Raw genomic sequence first — 16,623 nt, forward strand, 5'->3', positions numbered from 1 at the left:
GATAAATAAAATGTGGTCTCTTCACACAGTAGAATAGCATCCAGCCATGAAAAGGAATGGAGTAGTGATACATGCTACGACACGGATGAACTTTGAAAGAATGAGGCTAAATGAAAGATGCCAGTCACAGAAGATTTCATATTGCATGATTTCATTTATGTGAAATGTCCAAAATAGGGAACTCTACAGAAACAGAAAGCTAGATTAGGGGCTGCCATGGGCAACAGGATATGGGGGGTTATGGGGAGCAAAAGTAAAGGGCTTCTTTGGTGGCGATGAAAATGTCCTCAATTTAATTGTGATAATAGTTGTAAATACACCAAGGACCATTGAATTGTACACTTTAAATTGGCAAACTATATGTGAATTCTACCTTAAAAAATTCAGAATAAACCTGACTAAGGAGGTGAAAGACTCATATGCTGAGAACTATGAAACATCAACCAAGGAGTTTAAAGAGGATTCAAAGAAATGGAAAGATAGTCCATGCTCCCGGATTGGAAGAATTAATACTGTAAAAATGGCTATACTACCCAAAGCAATCTACAGAGTCAATGCAATCCCTGTCAAAGCATGACATTTTTCAGAGAGCTAGAGCAAACAATCCAAAAATTTACATGGAACCATAAAAGGCCCAGAATTGCCAAAGCAATCCTGAGGAACAAAAACCAAGCAGGAGGCATAACGCTCCCAGATTTGAGACAATATTACAAAGCTACAGTAATCAAGACAGTTTGGTACTGATACCAAAACAGACATACAGACTAATATGGAACAAAACAGAGAACCCAGAAATAAACTCAGACACCTACGGTCAATTAATCTTCAACAAAGGAGGCAAGAATATAAACTGAGAGAAAGTCTTTTCAGCAAGTAGTGTTGGAACAACTGGGCAGCTGCATGTAAATCAGTGAAACTGGAACACACCCTCACACCATGCACAAAAATAAACTCAAAATGGCTAAAAGACTTAAATGTAAGACAAGACACTCTAAAACTCCTAGAAGAGAACATAAGCAAACAGCCTCTGACATCAACCATACAAGTGTTTTCTTAGGTCAGTCTCCCAAGGCGACAGAAATAAAAACAAAAATAAACCAGTGGGACCTAATCAAACTGAGAAGATTTTGCACAGCAAAGGAAACCATAAAAAAAAAAAAAGACGACATACAGAATGGGAGAAAATAGTTTCAAATATGCAAATGACAAGGGCTTAATCTCTAAAATATACAAACAACTTATACAACTCAACAGCAAAGAAAACAACAACCCAATTGAAAAATGGGCAGAAGACCTGAATAGACATTTGTCCAAAGAAGACATACAGATGGCCAACAGGCACATGAAACAATGTTCAGCATCACTAATTATTAGAGAAATGCAAATCAAAACTACGATGAGGTACCACCTCACAACGCTCAGAATGGCTATCATTAATAAGTCTACAAATAACAAATGCTAGAGAGGGTGTGGAGAAAAGGGAACCCTCCTACACTATTGGCGGGAATGTAAATTGGTACAACCACTATGCAAAACAGTATGAAGCTACCACAGAAAACTAAATATAGAACAACCATATGACCCAGCAATCCCATTCTTGGGCGTATATCCCAAGGAAACTTGCCTTGAAAAAGACATCTGCATCGGTATGTTCATTGCAGCACTATTCGCAATAGCCAGGACATGATACAAACTATTAAATTCTGAGCAGATAAGCAATGAGATCCTGCTGTTTAGCACAGGGGACTATATCTAGCCACTTGTGATGGAACATGACGGAGGATAACGTGAGAAAAAAAAATATATATATATGTGTATGTATGTATGTGTGTATGACTGAACACCATATGTATTGACAGAACACTGTAAATCAACTATACTGGTAAAAATTAAAATCTTAAAAAAAAGTTCAGGCAGCTCCCATCGCGGTGCAGCAGAAACTAGGAACCATGAGGTTGCAGGTTTGGGCCCTGGCCTTGCTCAGTGAGTTAAGGATCTGGCGTTGCTGTGGCTGTGGTGTAGGCTGGCAGCTGTAGCTCTAATTTAACCTCTAGCCTGGAAACCTCCATATGCCGTGGGTGCGGCCCTAAAAAGACAAAAGGCAAAAAAATAAATAAATAAAATAAAAAATTTCAGGAGTTCCCATTGTGGTTCAGAGGCTTAAGAACCCAGCTAGTATTCATGAGAATGTGGGTTTGATCCCTGGCCTTGCTCAGTGGGTTAAGGATCCAGCATTGCCGCAAGCCACTGCATAGGTCACAGACATGGCTCAGACCCCACATCGCAGTGGCTGCGGCAAAGGTGGGATTTGACCCCTAGCCCAGGAACTTCCATATGCCGTGGGTGGCCATAAAAAGAAAAATAATAATTAATAAATAAATACCACCCCCCCCAACACAGCTGTAGAAGATGTTTAAAACCTGGGCATACTTGGGAGTTCCCGTCGTGGCGCAGTGGTTCACGAATCCGACTAGGAACCATGAGGTTGCGGGTTCGGTCCCTGCCCTTGCTCAGTGGGTTAACGATCCGGCGTTGCCGTGAGCTGTGGTGGAGGTTGCAGACGTGGCTTGGATCCCGCGTTGCTGTGGCCCTGGTGTAGGCCAGTGGCTATGGCTCCGATTGGATCCCTAGCCTGGGAGCCTCCATACGCCACGGAGCAGCCCAAAGAAATAGCAAAAAGACAAAAAAAAAAAAAAAAAAACCTGGGCATACTTAACGTAAATTCTAGAGAGAGATGGGAGAGAGGAGAGAGGAGTCTGGAAAGTGGGTAGTGCTGGCCTTGGAGGGAAGAAAGGGTCAGACTTGGGGTAAATGAGGCGGACAAGCGAGAGCCTGCACCTTTACCTCTCCCAAAACTTGCTCCAAAGCCTGGGCTGGGCCTGTTTACTGGCTAGAAGCAGCCTCTCTGAGCAGCTTTGTGTCTGAGTCTGACAGAAAAATAGAAATAAGCCAACTTAGGAGTCTGGCCAGGCTTCCTGGAACAAGGGAGACAGACTGGAGTAGAGTAGGCTCGACTAGCCGAAATGGCCCTGGACTTTTTTTTTTTTTTTTTGTCTTTTTGCTATTTCTTTGGGCCGCTTCCGCAGCATATGGAGGTTCCCAGGCTAGGGGTCGAATCGAAGCTGTAGCCACCGGCCTACGCCAGAGCCACAGCAACTCGGGATCCGAGCCTCGTCTGCAACCTACACCACAGCTCACGGCAACGTCGGATCGTTAACCCACTGAGCAAGGGCAGGGACCGAACCCGCAACCTCATGGTTCCTAGTCGGATTCGTGAACCACTGCGTCACGACGGGAACTCCGGCCCTGGCCTTTAGAGTGCCTTCTGCAGGAGAAGGGGACCAAAGTCCTGCTGGGTGGGTGGAGGCTGCCTGGCCTGGGAGAAGTCTTCTCAAGGAGCTGCCCCTTCCCACACCGCCTCTGCACCCCAGAGGCCACTGCTCAGCCAGGCCCACATGTGGGGCTTCTCTCTCAGGACCCAAAATAGCTACACCCAGGCTCTGGGTCAAATCTGGGAGCCCAGGCCCAAGCCCAGAGCCTCCGGGGAGTTTCCCCAACTTGAGCTGGCGCTGGGCCCGTTTTCAATAGTTCCTGCATTACTGGCTAATGGATGTCCGATTTTACTATTTTTTTAAAATTTTTATTATTTTATTTTATTTTATTTTTTTTACTTTTTTTAGCTATTTCTTGGGCCGCTCCCACGGCATATGGAGGTTCCTAGGCTAAGGGTCGAATCGGAGCTGTAGCCACCGGCCTACGCCAGAGCCACAGCAACGCGGGATCCGAGCCGCGTCTGCAACCTCCACCACAGCTCACGGCAACGCCGGATCGTTAACCCACTGAGCAAGGCCAGGGACCGAACCCGCAACCTCATGGTTCCTAGTCGGATTCGTTAACCACTGCGCCACGACGGGAACTCCCGATTTTACTATTAAAAGAAAGATATTCTGTCTTCTGGAAGACAAGAATAGAGAAAGCGGAGCGGAGAGGCAGAATTGAGATAAAGACGCCTCCGGTCGCAGAGACGCAGTTGAGAGGGGTAACAAAGACACAGCCCGAGGCCTGAGATCCAGACAGGCAGGCCAGAACCAGCGACAGCAACCACGACAGGAGAAACACCAGACGCAGACAGAATCAGCCTGGCAAGGATGCATCGGATACCCTGACTGAGACCAAGGATGACCTGGGCTGTGGTCGAGCCAAAGGACCTGCAGGGGTTTCAACGGGCTCGCCTCTGTGCGGCCTAGCCCACTGCGGGAATCCCCGGCTGTGCCTTAGCCACGCCCACACCGGGACTCCTCCTCTCCGCGCCTTAGCCACACCCCTCATGGGACCCCGCCTCCATCGCGACTCAGCCACGCCTCCACCCCATGACTCCTCCCCTCCGCGCCTCAGCCACGCCCAAACTTGGGAACTCCACCCCCCGCGCCTCAGCGTCGCTCCCGACCCGGGTTACCCCGTTCCCTCCGTTTGCACCCCCACCGCCCCTGCCCGGGTGAGTCCCCGCCCCTTTCCCCGACCCGCCACCAGGTGTCCGCGGTCCCGCTGGGGCTCCCAGGTAAGGACGGCGCAGGAGCGCAGCCGAGCCTCCCCTCGGACGCCGCACTCCCCTGCCCAGTCACAGCGACAGGCGGTGGAGGAGTCTGGGCTGCGGCCCTGCCTCCCTCTGAGGGAGCAGGTGTGCGCTGGGCGGGGGGCACTGGGAGCACCTGCCTCCGGCCCCCTGGGCGCCCGGCAAAGCTGGACTTGCGCGCTGGAGCCCAGGCGTCACAGGCACTTACTTTTTTTCATCTTCACCTCCACCCTGGGAGGTAGGTCTGTGGGCGTCTCCGTTTCAGAAGAGGGGAAACCGAGTCAGAGAGATGAAGTGACTGGCTTGCTCTGGATTACAGCATAGTTCGCGAGTGGTGGCGGGGGAAATTTGAACCCGGGTGGTCTGTTCTCAGTTTGCATTCCCGTCTCTTTTTAAAAAAAGTAGTTTATTGTGGTATAATTTACACCCTTAAATTTTTTAATGTGCCTTGGAATTTTTAAATTAAAGTATAGTTGATTTTTCAGGTGTACAGCTCAGTGATTCGGTTATGATCTATATATAGATATGTATAGATCTCTTCCTTTTTTTCAGATCCTTTTTCTTTATAGATTATTACAAGATAATATAGTTCCCTGTCCTATACAGTAGGTCCTTGTTGGTTATCTCTTTTATTTATTTATTTATTTATTTTGCTTTTTGTTATAGGGCCTTACTCGCAGCATATGGAAGTTCCCAGGCTAGGGGTCAGAGCTGCAGCTGCCAGCCTACACCACAGCCACAGCAACGCGGGATCCAAGCTGTGTCTGCGACCTACACCACAGGTCTCAGCAATCCTGTATCCTTCACCCACTGAAGGAGGCCAGGGATAGAACCCACATCCTCAGGTATACTAGTCGGCTTCCTTACTGGTGAACCACATGGGAACTCCTAGTTATCTGTTTTATATATAGTAGTTTGTATCTGCTCATCCTAAATTCCTAATTTATCCCTCCCCCTCTTCCCCTTGGGTAACCATAAGTTTCTTTCCAGTGACGGTGAGTCCGTTTCTGTTTTGTAAATAAGTTCATTTACAAAATGAACTTGTATCAGTTGTATCATTTTTTTTAGATTCCTCATATAAGCAATATCAAATGTATTAGTCTGACTTACTTCATTTAGTATGAGTAGCTCTAGGTCCACCCATGTTGCTGCACATGGCATTATTTCATTCTGTTTGATGGCCGAGTAATGTTCCATTGTATACATGTACCACATCTCCTTTATCCATGCATCTGTCCATGGAAACAACCAGCTTCCACGTCTTGGTTATTGTGAATAGTACCGCTGTGAACACTGGGGTTCTTGTTTCTTTCCTGAGACCAGCTCAGCAGGATGGGGCGGAAGAATGGGTGCTAGGGAACTTAAGGAAAAAAGTTAACATAAAACAAGACACAGAGACATTTATCTTAAGTAAAGGTGGGAACGGGGGACTCAAGGTCTCAGGGACTAAGAGCCCTGCCTCAAGAAACCACACACTTTTATTGTGCTCTTTAGATGAGATCAAGTGAGGAGTGGCTCTGGGTGGGTGATAATAGAGTTTGTTTACTATTATATAAGTTCTTTTACTATTTTAAAAGCCTCTGAGCTGGTAAAAGGTTAAGCTCTTACTCTGACCTCTAGGCACATAACAGTTCTTAAGCTTAAGTCATTTATGCCTTTAGGTCTTTGTTCTTAAGCTTAAGTCATTTACCAGCATTGTGACTGTTTCTCCAAGCAGGAAGATGGGATAAAGTAAAGAAGAGCAAGATGGAATTTCCAAAGAAACTGTCTTGCGACACATATGGAGGGTCCTAGGTTAGGGGTCCAGACGAAGCTGTAGCTGCTATAGCCTTTGCACAGCAGTAGCAATGCCAGTCTGAGCCTCATCTATGCCCTCGGCTGTAGCTTGTGGCAACTCCAGATCCTTTAACCCACTGAGCCAGGCCAGGGATCAAACCCACATACTCATGGATACTAGTCGGGTTCTTAACCTGCTGAGCCACAGCAGGAACACCTCATGTATCTTTCTGAATTAGAGTTTTCATTTTTTCCAGATATATACCCAGGGGTGGGAATGCTGTCTTGTTTTTTGTCTGTTTTAAGAATTTACACCCTTTTCAAGCCAACAGTTCAAAGAATTTTGCAAAGTTGTATAAGCCTGTGACCACCACATTTATCAAGATGTAGAACGTTTTTTATCCCCCTAAAATGTGCTCTGGTGCCCCTTTGCCCGAGCCTCCCCCGCCACCATGCTCTGATGACCACTGATGGTTTCTGTCCTCACAGCTTTCCCCTTTTCCGGATGTCACGTGAGTGGAATCAGGGAACATGGGTCACCCCTGGCCTCTTTGAAGGTCTCGAATATCGTGCTTTTGCTGCAGTTGCCCTTGGCGGCGTCTGCCCCCCACCCTCACCTCCTCCGGGCCCATAGACCTTGAGGAAGGTGTGTTGCCCTGCCTGGGCTCCTGCAGGCCTGGAAAGGGAAGGATGTCTGAAGGTGTCGTGGCCTATTTACAGACTAGGTAGAAATTTATTTCTCAAGGTTCTGGAAGCTGAGAGTTCAAGGCAAGGCCCCAGCTTGGTCGCCTCTTCCTGACGCAGAGCCGCGTCCTCCCCGCGTCCTCACCTGATGGAAGGGGCTGTATTGCTGCGGGTTTCCTGGAAGAGGTGACGTCACTCTGGGTCTCTTTTCTTAGGGCCCTGGTGGCATTCCTGAGGCTCCATCCTCCTGAACTCAGCACTCCCCAAAGCCCCACCTCCTAAGCCTGTCTTCTTGGGCCTTGGGATTTCCTCCGCTGAGCTTTGGAGACGCACAGACATTCAGGCCTCACATTTAAATGCCGGAAACTCCTGGGTTCTAAGGTCTTCTCCTTCCTCATTTGAAAACAGGACTCCGTTGTCATCTTACCTCTCCTGTTACTGTTGAAAAATCTAATGCCAACGGGTTTTTGTTCCTTTATTTGAGATCTCCTTTTTCTCTCTGGAAACTTTGAGAATGTTCTCTTGGTTTCTGATATTCCTAAATTTCCCCCAAATGATTCTAAACCATAGGTTTTCCCTTCTCTTTTCTCTTTGATATATGTCATCTTTTTTTTTTTTCGTCTTTTTTTTTGTGAGTTTTCTAGGGCCGCACCCTCGGCATATGGAGATTCCCAGTCTGTAGCCACTGGCCTACATCAGAGCCACAGCTGAGCTGCACCTACAGCCTATACCACAGCTCATGGCAATGCTGGATCCTTAACCCACTGAGCGAGGCCAGGGATTGAACCTGCAACCTCATAGTTCCTAGTCGGATTTGTTAACCCCTGAGCCACGATGGGAACTCTGACATAGTGCATCTTTTAAAAAAAAAATTATTTTTAGGAGTTCCTGCTGTGGCTCAGCAGAAGTGAATCTGACTAGTATCCATGAGGATGCAGGTTCGATCCCTGGCCTCACTCAGTGGGTTAAGGATCTGGGGTTGCTGTGAGCTGTGGTGTAGGTCGGAGATGTGGCTCAGATCTGATGTTTCTGTGGCTGTGGTGTAGGCCGGCGGCTATAGCTCCACTTTGACCCCTAGCCTGGGAACCTCCACATACCTTGGGTGTGGCCCTAGAAAAGACCAAAAAATATATACTTTTTTTTTGTGTGTGTATGTTTTTTTTACTATTTCTTGGGCCGCTCCCATGGCATATGGAGGTTCCCAGGCTAGGGGTCGAATTGGAGCTGTAGCCACCAGCCTACGCCAGAGCCGCAGTAATGCAGGATCTGAGCCGCGTCTGTGACCTACACCACAGCTCATGGCAACGCGGATCGTTAACCCACTGAGCAAGGGCACGGACCGAACCTTATATCCTTTAACTCGTCTATTAGTCTAATTTTAAATGCGTGTTCTGAAGATAATACACTGTGCAGCTTTTCTCTTGAAAGTGGTGACGCCTTTAACCTGAGGGCTCTGACACTGTCTCCAAGGGGATAGCGTCAGAATTAGTTAAGTTGCAGGACTCCCAGCTCGTGTCGATGAACTGCTTGGTGTTGGTGGGTGGGGGACCCTCACATTTGGGGACCAGAAGTGTCAGCAGTGAAGGGATGAGGGTGGAGGAGCCTGCCCTGCTGTGTCCTCTGGGCTCTACCTGCTCTGTCCAAAGGCCCCCAGAAGCTGGGCCTGGGAGGAACCCCAGGGGGACGCCCCAGGAAAACACAGCCCGCCCCTCCTCAGCCCCAAGACGCCACCCCCCAACCCCAGCCTGTTTTCACACTTTGCCCTCCAGGGGGAGGCAGCCACAGGAGCTCTCATCCCAGGCCTGGGTGTTTGAGGGGGATGAGTAGGCAGTTTCAGAATCAGTCTGTCCCAACCTGTTTTTCTCAGCTTCTCCCAAAAGCAGGCGGTCTGGGCAGCCCTGATTTGACTCCCAAAGCCTGAGACAGAGATCGGGCCACTGTGGGTGGGGGGTGCTGGGGGGCAGGCACCGGTGTTCCAGGCGGTGTTGTGGGAGGGGCCATCCCCATGCCCCCAGGAGACTTTCACACCCTTCCCTTCTTGGCCGGAGCCCAAAGGCCGCCTGACCACGACCTGGCTTGGTAGTTATCCTCCTCGGTACAGGGTCTGTTCCACTCCATGGCTGCGTTTGTCTGGGCAGCTTCAGCCCTCGGCCCGGAGTAACAAAGACCGATGTTACTTGTCAGATAGCAGGCTTCAGAGTAAGTCTCAGCAACACCCTCATTTTCTTCGGAGAGGTTTGGCCCCACCTTTCCAGATGGAAGAGGTGGTATTTGCTGGTTCCTGGGTGTACCCCACAAACCACGCCCCCCAGAGAGACAGTATCAGAGTTCCCAAGCGGCTCAGCCGGTTAAGGACCTGTTGTTGACACTGCTGTGGCACAGATGCCTGTCACAGGCAAGGCCCAAAAAAAGAAAAAAGAAAGTCTGTGTTTTCCACTTTCCGCCCCTTGCAAGAGCCTGCACACATGCTTTCTCTACTTGGTACGGTGTGTTTTGTTTGTTCTTTTGTGTTCTGGCCACACCCAAGGCATATGGAAATTCCTGGGACTGAATCCAGGGATTGATCCGACCTACACCGCAGCTACAGCAACACCCGGTCCTTAACCCACTGCACCACAGAGGGAACTCCCTGTGGGGTATCTTTAGGCCTGGGCCCTTATTTTGCTGTATATTTCCCGGAAAGGAGACCCCTTTCAGGCCCTGCTCCCCCGAGCCCAGGGCCCTGCGCGTGGAGCCCTGCTGTGCTGCTCTAGCCTGAGATACAAGTGGGGAGGGCAGAGCTGAAGTGAAAGCAGTGAAGTATTTTAGGTGGATGACATCAGCCTGCAGGGGCGCAGCCTCTTGGAAGAAACCAGAACTGCTGGCTTCTCCACCCGGCTCCTCGTGCTTTTACCGTAAAGAGGGGACCAGACAGCAGGGGCTCAGCCCCCGGGGAGGCCAGGAGTGGGCAGAGGATGAGCAGGGCAGACACTCCAGCCCTCCCGCACCCCTGCAGCCCACTCTTCTTGCCTCTGGAGGGCCCCATCTTCCTAAGCTGCCTGCCCCTGCCCCTGGGTGGCTCAGGACCGTCTTCCCTCTCTGGGTCCTGGCTCTTGTGGGGGCAGCAGCCATGTCTTCCTGCCAGCTTTGCCAGGCTGCTTCCAGGAAGAGCTGGGGGAGGGAGAGGAGTAGGATTGTCTTCAAGGGCATCAGAGCTTCCGAATTAAAGTGAAAGAGAGCATGCGGCCTGGGCCTGGGCTTCTTCAGGAGATGAGATGACACTCAGGCCTGATGCTCAGAAAACAGCTTTCAGGGGAGTGGAGGTGGGGTGGCATGGGGAGCTGCTGCTGGTGTTGGAGCTGCCGCTAAGCCGCTCAGCTGGTGTGTGGAAAGGTCCAGCGTGATGGTGGGGGCAGGGCATTCTCTCGGAAGTAAGGCCTTCCTTGGAGAAGCCCCAAGGCCCCTCTCCCTCCCATATGCTGGAGCTTTGCTTTTGCTGGATGCACCCTTTAAAAAAAAAAAAGCAAAGAAAAAAATACACAACGAAGTTTATCCTTTTAATCCTTTTTCAGTGTGTGTAAGATTCAGAGGCATTGAGTATGTTCATATTGTTATGCAACCATCACAGCTGTCACCTCCAATTTTTCTTTTTTTTTTTTTTTTGGCCTCATCTCCAGCAGTCAGAAGTTCCCAGGCCAGGGATCAAACCTGAACCGCAGCAGCAACCTAAGCCACTGTGGTGACAACACTGGATCCTTAAATGCTAGGCCACCAGGGAACTCTAATTCATTCTTAAGTAAAAAAATCAATACTGAGATAATGGGAAATATGCTAAATTGAGTACGTTTGGATTGTAGGATTAAGAGATGCTTTCTTTTTCTTTTTCTGTATTCCTCAAGTTTCCTACACTGAGTATGTATTACTTTCATAATTAGGAAAACGATAAAATTATTTTAAGGAAAAAATGGTGTCCCCACTGTGAATTATTACGCAGACACTAAGGAGATTGAAGTAAATCTGTATATTGGGACCTGTATACACATCAGGTGCTAGTATGGACACCGATGTCCAGAGGGACACCTGTGTCACAGGGATACCTATGACCTGTGTTCTCACAGTGTCCTTATGAACTGATAAGTCATGGTCCCATTACGCCTGATTTACCTCCATTCCACTCTTTTTGTTCTTTCTTGCTCTTCAGGCCATAATACCATTCTTCTTCTTCTTTTCTTTTTTTTGGCCACATCTGAGGCATATGGAAATTCCTGTGCCCGGCATCGAATCCAAGCCAAAGCTGTGACCTATGTCGCACCTGCAGCAACCCCAGGTCCTGAACCCATGGCGCCACAGCAGGAGCTCCTCTCTCTGCTGTTCTTGAACTTAAGCTTTCTTTTTCCTTAGGACCTTTGCTCCCTTTGCTTTCCTTTCTTCCCTTTGCCTGGAATACGCTTCTCCCAGGTGTCAGGTTGCAAGGCCCTTATTTCCTCCAGGCCTTTGCTCAAATGTCCTATTACCTGTGAGTGTTTCCTTGATCACCCGATGTCCTTTATTCTACTTTATGTTTTCACTGTATTACTTGCCATTATCTCAAATACGATGTACTTACTGACTTGTCTGTCTCTTGTTTTCTTTATTTTTATTTTTACTTTTTTGCTTTTTAAGGCCTTACCTACGGCATATGGAAGTTCCCAGGCTAGGGATCAAATCAGAGCTTAGCTGCTGGCCTGCACCACAGCCACAGCAACTCAAGGATCTGAGCCACATCTGCGACCTACGCCACAGTTTATTCCAATGCCAGGTCCCTGACCCACTGAGTGAGGCCAGGGATTGAACCCCCATCCTCATGGATACTAATCAAATTCGTTTCTGCTGCACCACAACAGGAATTCCCTCTTGTCTTCTTTTTTTTTTTTTTGTCTTTTGTCTTTTTTGTTGTTGTTGTTGTTGTTGCTATTTCTTGGGCCGCTCCTGCGGCATATGGAGGTTCCCAGGCTAGGAGTCGAATCGGAACTGTAGCCACCGGCCTATGCCAGAGCCACAGCAACGCGGGATCCGAGCCGCGTCTGCAACCTACACCACAGCTCACGGCAACGCCGGATCCTTAACCCACTGAGCAAGGGCAGGGACCGAACCCGCAACCTCATGGTTCCTAGTCGGATTCGTGAACCACTGCGCCACGACGGGAACTCCCCCTCTTGTCTTCTTTAATATGAGTTCCATGAGGGCAGACTTGGTCAGTTTTGTTCAAGGCTGCATTTCCAATGCTGGAAATACAGTAGACACTATTTCTTGAATAAATGAATGGAAAAATTACCTCTTTCATTGCTTTCCTCTGGGGGTGTAAGAAAGGTAGGAGAAGGATTTTCATTTTTTACTGGATACTCCTATATATCATTAGATGTATTTTATCAAGAGATTGCATCAATCAGCTATTTTTTTAAAAAATCAAAATGTCCAAAATTTACTATTATTTTGTCTGTTAACAGCTGCTTGAAGACAAGCCACGTACCAGCTGACTAAGAACAACTTATGGAAGAAACATTTAACCTGGAAACTTTTATCCATTGCCCCGTGAGTTGGAAAAATATTTTCATGTATATTGTTCTATATTTGTGTTGGTCTATTTTAGCGGTAGACTATCCAGACCCAGTTTGAGGCCTGGAACCAAGGCAGCAGTGCTGGGCTGGGAGATGGGAGGAGTCTTGGCTGCAGCAAGACTTCTTGAAGTGAGAGACGTGAACTGACTGAAGAGGAAAGTGAAAAAAAAAAAAAGTGAAATTGGAAAACACTGGATTGAACATCATGCAGTCGGTTCCTTTAAGGCAGAACTTGCGGGAGCCTTCCAGATGGTCTCCAAGGAGATAACAGACAACTTCCTGAGCTCTTGTGACCACGGCCTCCTTCTCACAGTGGTCATAGCGTTTGGAGGACAATGTTTGGACAACACTGATACCAGAAATTTCTGAAGATAGGGAGTTCCCCTTGTGGTTCAGAGGCTTAAGAACCCAACTTGTATCCATGAGGTTGCAGGTTCAATCCCTGGCCTCACTCAGTGGGTCAGGGATCCTGTGTTGCCGCAAACTGCAGACACAGGTCACAGATGTGGCTTGGATCCAGCATTGCTGTGGCTGTGGTGTAGGCCAGCAGCTGCAGCTCTGGTTCGACCCCTAGTCTGGGAACGTCAATATGTCGCAGGTGCAGCCCTAGAAAAAAAAAAAAAAAAGGCCTTTCTGAAGGTAAAGGTCCTCCTTAAGAGGAGTCCTGGGAGTCCCGTGGTGGTCTAGCAGTTAGAGCTCAGCGCTTTCACTGCTGTGGCTCAGGTTCAATCCCTGGTCTGGGAACTGAGATCCACAGCAAGCCATGGTAGGTGTAACATGGCCAGGACAGGAGGTGCTAGGATAAATTATAGGTGCTCCTACTAGCTGGAGCGAACATCACCACTCAACTTCTTTTTTTTCCCCCCACCCACGGCATGTGGAAGTTCCTGGGCCAGGGATCAAACCTGTGCCACAGCAGCGACCTGAGCCACCAGGGAACTCCATCACCACTCAACTTCCGATGACCACAAAAAAAGATGGAGCAATAAGGGCGAATATGGGATCAAGAGTATAGGAAAAAAGGAAAATCTCAAAACTTATTTCCCGGTTAATATTGTTGCACTAAGTGCAAGATCTTTCACAGAAATCACCATTTGTCCAAAGCTCCCATTTGGAGTTGGTGGGGCCTGATTGGACAAGGGAGCCGTGACTTAGTTGCCCTTTCGGATTATTTGAGGAGTGAGGAGAATGTCACTAAAATGAAGGTTGAAGTTCAGTTAAGTCTCATGAGATGTACTTTCCAAAGAGGATGAAGTAGAGATTGCTGCAAAGTCTCCTCCGTCCCGTTGGGCGTGCCATCTGGCCTCTGGACAGCATGACTTGGCTGGCCCTTGGACAGGGGCCGCGTGTTGTGAACACTGCTGTGTTGTCGGTGATTTCAGACTTCCCGGAAGCCTGGGGGCGGCAATTAGAAAATATCTAGAAAGCAGGTGCAATACGTCTCCCTTCACAAGGACACTTTACTCTCCTGGAGCCACCAGGGTTAAACAGCCCCCCGACCTGCACACTTCTGCTCACATACACACCTTTTTCTATAGTTTTTCTGTCTTCAAGTGTTCCACGCCACTCCTATCTCTGCCATTCTGTTGAACTACTGCATCATCATGACTTAGCTGCTCCCCTTTGATGGACGATTAGGTCATTCCCAATTTTATTATTACAGTGGCATTGTAAGCACTAGGCGAGTTATTTTGTTCTAAGCACTTCACATGTAATCTTCGTAACTACTCTGAGATGGGTGTAAATCACTTCAGGGATCAGGGATCATTCTGGAAAGTAAGAGATCCCGAAGAGAATTAGAGCAACAGCTGAAACCTTTTTCCCTCAAGGGATTCACAAGACTGCAGACCTGGAAAGCCTGCTAACTCATAGTGATTTGGCACAAAGGACATACAATGGTGCAAGTCCTCTTGCCCAAACCACTAGTCTTCACTTAGCTATTCAGTGGAACTGCTTTTATTTTTTAGGTTTATTAAGTGTAAAGCATAGGAAAGAACTTTTAACCCTCAAAACTCATCTTTACTAGCAAAAGGCCTAATCAGCTAGTTAAGCGTAGCAGAAAGGCTGTCCTATAAGCACTAGTTTGAGGACATCCTCAAGGGAAAGGGACCTAGTAAAACTTCATCAATTTTCTGAGTCAGAGTTGTCATTTGGAGTCCAGTCCTTGTTTTGCCCCTAACAGAAACTAGGCCTTAAAACAAAAACAGAAGCAAGGACAAACACACAAAGTCTTTTGGGACTGGCAGGACGTAACCTTCCAATCTCACGATAAATCTGTGTTCCCTTAATTCTAAGAAAGGCTTTTTTTTGGGGGGGTGTGGGACCACAACTGCAGCATATGGAAGTTCTCAGGATTCTTTCAACTGTGAGCCACAATGAGAACTAAGTTGAGGCTTTTGAAAGGCTTCATGTCTCATTACCATCTTTCTTTCCCTTTTTTTTTTTTTTGGCCACTGAAGGCATAAGGAGTTCCCAGGCCAGGGATCAGATCCAAGCTGCTGTTTCGACCTAAGCTGCAACTGCAGCAATGTTTAATCCTTAACCCAATGTGCCTGGCTGGAGATCCAGCCTGAGTTCCAGTGCGCCCAAAAGGCTGAGAATCCAGTTCCACCACAGTGGGAACTCACTCCATTGTTAACCAAAAGTTTGATATAAACTTCATTGTTACTAATAAGTTTGATAGAAGCAGCTTTTCCTGCTTTCTGGCCCATTTCTTCTACCACTCCAAGAAGTTGAAGCATTAATTCACTAAGCCTAAAACAAAGCCCTATCTCCAGAGTCTAACTTGAGAAAAAGTAACTAAGTATTCCTATTTTTACATACACAGTTATACACACACACACATTTTTTTGGCTGCACCCACAGCATATGAAAGTTCCTGGGCCAGACTGAACCCACATCACAACTGTGATGAGCTGCTGCACTGACACCACCAGCTCCTTAAACCCACTGCACAGGGAAAATCCCTTAATTGTTCCAACATCTTATGTTCAGGTAATCAAATGGATTTCTAGAACCAAAATTTAAGAAGCTAATGCTAGGGCAACAGTTCCTAAAATTATGGACTAAGCCTTTCTCAGGTACACCCGTAATAACAGAAGTTGTTTCCAGATGTGGGGCATGCCTTTCTACACCTCTGGGTGATTCTTACCACTAATGTTGCACTTGTGGTTACACTAGCTCTAGTACCAGAATAGCTACTTCCCTAGCATCAAGTGGAGAAAACCAGGTGGGCTTCCAACTTCCTCCTCTGCTTTGCAAGCCTCTCCCCTCTCCCAGTTTTGTCTCAAGTTGAGAACCACCACTGATTTACATTACAGAGAAGTGACTGAAGGAGAAATGGTTGAGAATAAAGCCTTGTAGAGTAACTTGCGCCTAGAGGTTCTCACTCCCTTAGCTTTATTCATATTGGAAATACAGTGTCTAGCACTTAGTGGCATGGGAAAACAAAAAAAGCTTGTGTAGGACTTAGGTTTTTCTTACAATGAGGTAAACCTGTTATTAGGAGCCACCTTAATTGGCTAACACCAAAATCAGCAAATTGCCTCAGATAGGATACCCTTCCTAGCCTGTTAACTAGGGCTCCACTTGATTCTATCAGTTCATATAAGCAAGGTTCTATTTCATTTCCTACTGTTCAACACTTAAGTGTAATGCACTCAAGAGGAAAGAAAAAGCTAACAGTCAAACAATCATCTTAAGACTTGAAAACAACTGAGAAGCCTTAACCAAAAATATTCTAGAAGTCTTGATTAGGTTACTATTTGAGAAACAGGCAAGTATGCTTTCCCTCAATATGCCCTCATACTCCAAAAATTTTAAATAGCTCACACTTGGAAATAGCTTTAATTACACTAGAATCTTACCTGACTTATAAAAAATCCTGGACAAAGGACACAGTTCATACGCAGTGTTTAACCCAAGTCAAATGACTTAATTATGGTCACATGGACAATCTCAAAGTTGTTAGGAGCCTCCACCACTACACAATTTCAGAACAGACAACAAATACAC

The sequence above is a fragment of the Phacochoerus africanus genome, chromosome 14 (genome assembly GCF_016906955.1).
Source record: "Phacochoerus africanus isolate WHEZ1 chromosome 14, ROS_Pafr_v1, whole genome shotgun sequence".
NCBI lineage: Eukaryota > Metazoa > Chordata > Mammalia > Artiodactyla > Suidae > Phacochoerus > Phacochoerus africanus.